This window comes from Euleptes europaea, chromosome 12 (assembly GCF_029931775.1).
Source record: "Euleptes europaea isolate rEulEur1 chromosome 12, rEulEur1.hap1, whole genome shotgun sequence".
In the NCBI taxonomy this organism is placed as follows: Eukaryota; Metazoa; Chordata; class Lepidosauria; order Squamata; family Sphaerodactylidae; genus Euleptes; species Euleptes europaea.
This window is the reverse complement of record NC_079323.1, coordinates 21,187,876-21,196,790: the sequence shown is the minus strand read 5'-3', so window position 1 is coordinate 21,196,790 and position 8,915 is coordinate 21,187,876. Positions and strand designations below refer to the sequence as shown.

The 8,915-nt window shown below is 42.0% G+C and overlaps 1 non-coding gene across 1 annotated transcript; it reads left to right on the top strand.

Moving 5' to 3' along the window:
• Positions 1-4,142: 4,142 nt before the first annotated feature.
• LOC130485704 (U5 spliceosomal RNA) lies at positions 4,143-4,258 on the top strand. Its single transcript, XR_008933720.1, has one exon. It is a non-coding gene; the product is annotated as a U5 spliceosomal RNA (small nuclear RNA).
• Positions 4,259-8,915: the final 4,657 nt, after the last annotated feature.

The following is an 8,915-nucleotide window of genomic DNA, read 5'->3' as shown; positions in this document are numbered from 1 at the left end:
TAATACCTGTAGGTTGGCAAACCTTCTCTTCTGGGATGATTATTTATGTGAGTTGGATCCAGATTAAATTTTTCATTGACAAAATGGAATTTTCCTGCCTACCCTCCCACTGCAGCACTCTGATCTCCATAAAGGGCTGCTCCTGAGGCATACGGAACCCTAAGGAATGACATGAAGGGGGAATGCAGCGGGAAGGGGGAATCAGTCAAAATTGCCAGTTGAGTCTGGGTTCAGCCCTGACCTTTTCCGCTTGCCTGAGTTACTCCTGATTTTCTTGGGAGTCAATTCACAAGCATTGGAATCACCTTCCAGGAAAACATCGGAGTATGTTACTATAATAACTCAGAGATCTTTTTTAGTATATGCCACCACAGCAGCAAGATTGGTGTATGCAGCAAAATGGAAAATGTCTGAAGTACCGGACAAGATGGACTGGATAAATAAAATGATGGAACTAGCAGAAATGGCTAAATTGACAGCATTAATAAATCAAAAGGACAACGGGGGATTTGTGGGGGAATGGGAGAAATGGAGAATGTACTGTGGAAATGAATTTAACTTAGCAAATATCCAAGGATTTGAATTAATTTGAATGTACAGGTTTATATAAGCGTGTTATTATTAGTTTTTAAACGTTGAAGTATATGATATAATCCCAGGATAAAGAATGAATTAAATTAGAAAATATATGCAAAGGGAAGTACTAAGAGTATAAACGGATAGAGGAGGATGGTGGGGAAGTAAAAAAAAAAATTCTTTTTCTTTTGGTATTGATTAAATTAGTAATATTTATATCTTTTTAAATCAATATAATACATATTGTTTTGATATTATTAAAAAATAATAAAACATCTTTAAAAAAACAGAAAAACATCAGAGTAAAAGTGGTCTCAAAAGTGGGGGGTGGGAATGGGAGCAAAGCAACAAAATGGGGGGAGAATGATCCATAATCTTTATTTTCCTTGGAACCAACGTTTTTCTTAAGGCCTATGGAAATTCAAATTTTATACATACCACCCTTAGGAATAAAGATACCTAATAAACAGCTAAAATGTCTAGTTGGATTACGTATAATCTGCCCAACATTTCTAATTATTTATTGCTAGAGATAATTCATTGTTACCATGAATCAACACTGTTATACTTCCTTTTTCTGAATTAATTTTTAAGACACCATTTCAAAAATTTTAACCTGCCAGCCATCTCACCTACAAGTCCCTGAATGTGTGTGAACATTAAATGAAATGCTCTGTTTCTTTTCATATAGGAACATCAGATACCAATCTGTGGTGTCCCAGGCAGCCAACCACTAATTCTAGTCTAAATAAAGCTACTGCTCGCCAAATATGTTTGATTACATATTATTTTTGTGCACTAGAGTAAAAAAAAATGTAGAGATGCATTTAATAAGGAAAGCCATGAGCTGGAATTATTAATGGCTTGTTCCCGCCAAATTCCTGAAAGCTGTACAATTAACCCAATATGCTATGAAGCCAAACAGACTATTTATCCCAAGTTGTAAAATTCCTTTAAGTGGTATAAAAGTTATGTTTGAGCAAATTGGGGATTTTGTGTCACTTTGATATCAAAGTTTACATCTTAATTAAAAACAGCCAAACTCGGTGTTGGAGGTCTTTCGTATTTTTTAATAGTGAATGCCATGTAGGTCATATGGTCCTTATTAACTGAAGTTACTTTCTTGCTACCCTGGGCTTGACCCTGTCCTAAGAACCCCATAACTTATTTGTTGTACCCAGACTTGCACCAGTCTGTACCTTTCTACTTACATACATAAAAAGCAGCAGTCAAATCATAACTGGTACCGCTACAACGAGACTGCTCCAAAGGCAGTATCCATACTTCTTTATTCAATGAGAGATTAAAATTTGGAATTTGCTGCCAGAGGAATTAGCGATGATCACTGGCATAGATGGCTTTAAATGGGGATTAGACCGATTCATAGAGGAGAGGTCTATTTGTAGGGTTGCCAGGTCACCAGTAGAGATTTTTGGGGTGGAGCCTGAGGAGGGTAGGGTTTGGGGAGGGGAGGGACTTCAATGCCGTAGAGTCCAATTGCCAAAATGGCCATTTTCTCCAGGTGAACTGAGAGCCAGCGTGGTGTAGTGGTTAAGAGCGGTGGTTTGGAGCGGTGGACTCTGATCTGGAGAGCCAGGTTTGATTACCCACTCCTCCACACAAGCGACAGAGGCTAATCTGGTGAACTGGATTTGTTTCCCCACTCCTACACACGAAGGGTGACCTTGGGCAAGTTACAGTTCTATTAAGAGCTCTCTTGGCCCCATCTACGTCACAGGGTGTCTGTTGTGGGGAGGGGAAGGGAAAGTCATTGTAAGCCGGTTTGAGTCTCCCTTAAGTGGTAGAGAAAGTCGGCATATAAAATCCAACTCTTCTTCTTCTTCTATAATAGCAGGAGATCTCCAGCTAGTATCTGGAGGTTGGAAACTCTATTTATTCGTGGATGATTAAAAGGAACCTCCACATTCAGAGGCAGTGAACCTCTGAATCCCAGTTCCAGGAGGCAACATCTGAGGAAGGCCTTGACCTCTATGTCCTGTTGTTGGCCCTCCAAAGTCACTGGTTGGCCACACAGGATGTTGGACTAGCTGGGCCACTGGTCTGAGTCAGCAGGGATCTTCCTATATTCATATGTTTATACTTGTGGCTATACAGTCTCTAAGGCAGCAGTATTCACACTTCAGCAACCTGAGGCCCCAAATTTAATATAAAATATTTATCAGAACCCCTCCCCAAGCTTTCTTCTTCTCCCTCACTGGCACCTGCCTGATGCCAGACAGCCCCTTTTCAGGGGCTTTTGCATGTCAAGCTACTAGGGTTGCCAGCTTCAGGTTGGGAAATGCCTGGAGATTTGGGGTGGAACTTGGGAAAGGTAGGGTTTGAGGAAGGGAGAGACCTCAGCAGGTAATAATGCCATACACCCTCCAAAGCAGCCATTTTCTGCTGGGGAACTGATCTTGGTCATCTGGAAATCACCTGTAATAGTGAGACCGTTCCAGGTGACACCTGGAGGCTGGCAACGCTACAAATTACACATGTTCCATGGAGGCCTCCATCTGGTCATATCCTTAGAACAATACAGTGATAACCACATTAGTGTCACTTTAACAGGAAGTTTAAGTACAACATTCGTATTATCTGTACACGGCCAACAAGATAAGGCTTTAGAGAATAACTGATTCTCTAGGACCACAACTGAAAAACCCAAGTTCCAATCAACATCATTCTTTGATTGGAAGAGACTTTACAACCAAGTCAGCAAGAAATCCTAGCCAGAAACCAACCCAACTAAATAGGGCAGGAAGGCCGCCTTGAAAATCTTTCACACCTGGTCATGGAAAAAGAAAAAGACCAGCATCACCCAAAACCTCCAGTATTCAGTTGAAACCACCATTTGGTATTATTGTTGATGGTATTGGGAAATAGAGTGAAAACCAGTTCAGTTTTTTTAGGAAGTAACTGCTCATTGCTTCTCCAGTTGGTTTCCAAGAGGCTTAGAGCCCCTCTCATGCCCATCTAGATAATGTAAAAATGGAGCTCAGTTTTCTAGGAATGGAAGCAAGTGATTTCCACTTAATGGAAAGGGACAATTAGCCCCTACACAAATATTTTTGAAGGGCCAGAGCTTGTAGAGCCAACACCACCTGCAACCACCTAGCTTTCAGATCACCTCAGACCAATAGCCAGAAAATGCTCTGGTTGGTTTTCAGAAGCCAATAGCTCAGTCTTGGGAACTATTTTTGGATGTGTGACACAAAGAAAGTAGAATCCTACTGCAGTCATCAACGTTATTTTAGACAGATTTGCTGGTGGTAGAGAGACCTCATGTGATCAGAGCGGTCATTGTAGTTGCCTATTCTAGATGGATAGCCTGTGCTAACCCAATTTCATCAGATCTCAGAGGCTAAGCAGGGTCAGCTCTGCTTAGGATGTTGATGGGAAATCACCAAGGAAGTCTGGGGTTGCTACACAGAGGTAGGCAATGGCAAGCCACCTCTGAACATCTCTTGCCTTGAAAACCCTACAGGGTCACTGTGACTTGGCGCCACTTTCCACCACCATTCTAGACAGAATAGCGATGGTATGAAAATTTAACTCTCCATGGAATACTCTGGTTTTTCTTTCAATCATATAAATATTTTGCCTTTTGCTAAAGATTTCCATGGGGAACATCCTTAATTGAAGAATTAACTTCATTGACCAGAACTTAGTAGAAGATCTTGTGGTATACCTGAGAGCCAGCATGCTGTAGCTGATGATGTGTACTTGGTCCACAAAGAACTGGGTTCCAACTCCTGTTCAGCCCATGATGCTCATTAGTGACCATGGGCCAATTACTTTCTCCCTTTCTCAGCCTAACCTACCTCACAGGGTTTCTGTGAGTATACTATGGCGGCGGCGGGGGGGGAATATATGTTCCCTTGAGCTCTTTGAAGTAAGCAAAAGATAGAAGTGAGATTAATAACATGATCCTGCAGTTCCTTGGACTTCAGCATTTCGTTTTTTACCCTGCTGGGAATGTTTTTATGTGATGGGTGTTTGCTGTGTAAGGAAAGGTCATAGAATCATAGAGTTGGAAGGGACCACCAGGGTCATCTAGTCCAACCCCCTGCACAATGCAGGTCAGGTGATTTCTTATTGAAAACAGTTGTTCTTCTCCCATTCTTCATCAGACCCTTAATTAGCATTGTTCAGAGCTCAGCAGTGTCATGGGGGCCATGAAAACTGAAGAGAAAGGGGAGGAAAACACATGTTCGTGCCATGCACTTCACCTTCACAACGAGGCAGGATTGTTTTCTGTGCTCTATTTCTTAAGTGCCTTCTCTTCCTCAATCTTTCCTCAAGCTTAAAAGAATATTCTAAAAAGCAGCACTGTTCCTTTCCAGCATGATGATGATGATGGTGATGGTGATGATGAGTCTTTCAAAGCTAAGTGCTGTACAATCATTATTTAGGATGACACACAAGCTCCCCCTTCAAATAACCCCATGGCAGTTATTGCAACTAGAAAAGACTAGGGTCTTTTATGCATGGACACTTACTTTCTCCACTAGTCCAACTCGGTTTTTTGTTGGGGTTATGCATGAGTTTTCCGTCCCTTAGAGATGGCCTGGCACCCAGTCTGCACAATGTCTGGTTCTACTGGTTCCTGTTGTAACGCGATTCTTTGATCTCCCCTGAGATCAGCCCGGGTCAAATCGTTCCCATTTCCATGCATAAGCCAAAGCGCAGGAAAGGGGAGCTGGCGGGGGGGGGGGGGGACGACACATTTTCCTCACAGTAAGCACTACAGACAATTACAAAGCAGCGGGGACTCAGACGCGTCTAGATTTCTGCTGGTGATTCTGCAGTACTCCGGTAACCCCAGGACTTTCTCTAGGGCGAACAACAACAAGCATAGAAGTTTTAGGATTCGGAACAGAAAAGTGTGGGTGAAGAGAGCCTCAAACCCCAGGTAAAACTCCCATGCATATAAGACCAAGGTCTTCAAGCCTATGGGGGGAGGGGGGAAACTCAGGCCCCAACCTGAGGCAATAAATAACAGGTGGAAAAAATGTGGTGGGAGGAAAGAGAGATAAACAGGTTTTATGAGCATACCATATATGCTTACCACTTTTTGACTTGCATGGTAATCCTGTCTGCATGACTGAAGAGACATTAAAATGTGAATCTACAGGTCAAGTGAGGCTGGCTCTATTATTAGGAAGAAGAGCTGACTTTCCACCTTGGGGCCTATGTATAGTTTATTATTATATTTCTACCATCTTGGCTTCATCATTTCATTTTTCTGCCTCAGGTACCACAAGCTGATGAAGCATTTGGAGACAATTTCTTATGAAGAGAGGCTGAAAGAGTTGGGAATCTCTATATTGGAGAAGAGACACTTGTGAGGTGATATGATTGCCACCTTCTGATACCTAAAGGGGTCCCATGTGGAGGATGGGGCAGATATGTTTCCAGTCGTGTTGGATGACAGGGCTTGGACTAATGGATATAAACTGCGATAAAGAAGGTTTTGTCTAAATTTGAGGAAGAATTTCCTGACGATGAAGTGTGTTCAACACCAGAACACTCTCACTCATGAGGCGGTGAATTCTTCATCACTGTAGGACTTCAAGTATTAATTGGATACTTATTTGTCGGAAATATTATAGCTGTAGCTCCTGTGTTGGCAGGGGGTTGGACTAGATGACCTGGTAGTCCCTTCTGAGATGAAACAAACAAATAAATATCAGGGGCTATGTTTGAGGTGGAGAATTAAACTCCAACCTTGCTGCATACACAGTCCCTTAGTTTTATTGGCTAGACGTGAATCCAATAGGATTTGGTGCTACAAGTACAATAACTGCTCAGTGGTGCCACCAACTGCCCCAAAGGGTTCCTGCAACCTAGAATCTCCCTTTGCACATGACAGGCTACCTTTTTCGGTGTCTTTTGGACTCATATAGGAAAGCAGCCAGAAGATGCATGTCTTGTTGATTTAATAATAATAATATTTATTTGTGGCTGTAAGCCAGATCAAACACAAATAGTAATACAAACTTGAAATTGGTGACTTAATAATCATATGCATGTTTCACATATGTATGTTCAGCAATCTCCCTTGAATGTATCCTTGTGCAATGCAAGGAAGAGGGGACTGGGATTGTGGAAGTAGGCTCCACACTCAATATCTTTGTGTTAACCAGAATTTGGGCATAACACCTGTACATGAATATTCTATGTGTAAAGTCCTATCAATATGTGGGCACGCAGGGTGGAGCCAGCTAATGTGATTGGGTTATATCCCACCTAAAACTTCTGCACAAGGTGGGGGGGGGGCAATGCTTGCCAATACTCCCTCCCACAGCAGATCTCCTGTTCCCCCCAAACTATTCCTGGAGGATCCCTCATTCCACAAGAGTTAGATTTGGGGAGCATTCGGGGCTGCAGCTGGAACATGAGGGGAAAGTTGAAACTCTGCAGGTGGAAATCTTTCATTCCATATAACTTGTGGACGAAATCCAAACCACTGGTTGTACACACTTGAAGGACATGTGTGCAGACCTTGTGTGTATGTGTGTGTTTAAGTGTGTGAATGAAATGTAGTCCTAACTGTCCAAATTACAAATATGTACCAATTTCCCAGAAATGTACAAATTTCTTAAGGTAATATAAGAAGCAGAGCTTACAAATAAACTAAAAATATTCCTTATATTTTTATCCGTATATGTATAACCAAATGGCAGAACAAAGTATGAACACTACTTCTGTGGGGAAAAGATTGTATAATGTCAGTGCATATAATTTTTTTCCATCGATAATTGGATATTTTTCATGTATGGAGAAACTGCTACATCTATTTCAACAACAGGCAGGTCCTTCATTTCAGCAGTCTTGATGTCAGTTATAGGATCTTCACGGAAGGATGCTTTTCTTATCCCTTAGTCAGCCAGAAAAATATACAGGATGATAAAGCAATTTCTCCAAATTTTGCAACTTTGATGCTTCATATGCCCAGCTAAAGTGTTGTTTCTGGCTTTAAATATATTTTACTAAATTTATTTACACATGTAGTCAATTGTTACCTACCTTTTTAAAAAGGTAAAGGTCCCCTGTGCAAGCACCAGGTCATTCCTGACCCATGGGGTGATGTCACATCCCGACGTTTACTAGGCAGACTTTGTTTACGGGATGGTTTGCCAGTGCCTTCCCCAGTCATCTTCCCATTACACCCAGCAGGCTGGGTACTCATTTTACCAACCTCGGAAGGATGGAAGGCTAACCTTGAGCCGGCTACCTGAAACCGTCGGGATCAAACTCAGGTCATGAGCACTACCTACCTTTTTATCCAGATGTAAAAGATTATTCATGCATTAAGTACAAGAAATCAACGTTATATAAAATGTATATCATGTGCCTTCTAGCAGAAATGTCTCTCTTAAACAAGTTTTAAAGAAAATGATATAACTTACAGGAGTTAAATCACAATGCCTGCAAACTATCTTTGTACGTGATAATATTGAGCTAAATATCTTCCTACTCTACGCTTTGATTCAAGTGCATTTGGGTAAAACTCCTTTTTGCTCTTACATTGCTTATACCTCTGAACAGTGTTACAGAGGCACATTTTTTTATTATGCATACCTCTGGGAAAAATTAAACAGAAGACTAACAACATTTATTCCTGTACAAGCTTTAGTGAGTTGGAAATGCAGGATGATGGAGTGAACTCCAACTCATGAAAGCTTACGCTGGAATATATTTTGTCGGTTTTTAGGGTATAGCTGGATTTCTGGTTACTTTTGCTGCAACAGACAAACATCGCTACCCCTCGCAACTATTGTCTGGAAGGGAATGGCATCAGGTACCTCTTCTAAGACAGACTACCTGTTTTGCTTCTAGGATTTCTAGGATTGTTGCTTCTGTCTCTGGGGAAGCTGAAAATGCCTGGAAGCCCTCTTAGGATATGCATAATTATATCTGTAGTCTAGGACTGTTGCTTCTTCTGCTGTGGAGCAAGTTTGATTTCCCTCCAACTTTCTTCCTCAGACAACAGGTACAGCTAGGGTTGCCAACCTCCAGGTACCAGCCGGAGATCTCCTGCTATTACAACTGATCTCCAGCCAATAGAGATCAGTTCACCTGGAGAAAATGGCCACTTTGGCAATTGGACTCAGAGGCATTGAAGTCCATCCCCTCCCCAAACCCTGCCTTCCTCAGGCTCCACTCCAAAAATCTCCCGCCAGTGGCAAAGAGGCAACCCTACCTTATAATCTAATAAGAGGGCCAGGAAGGAGGAACCTGGCTCTGGACAAGGAGATGGCCGATGTCCCATAAGAGTGGAGAGGAAAACAGCTCAGCCAGCCAGTTAGACAGGTGTGGCCATAGAGTCATGC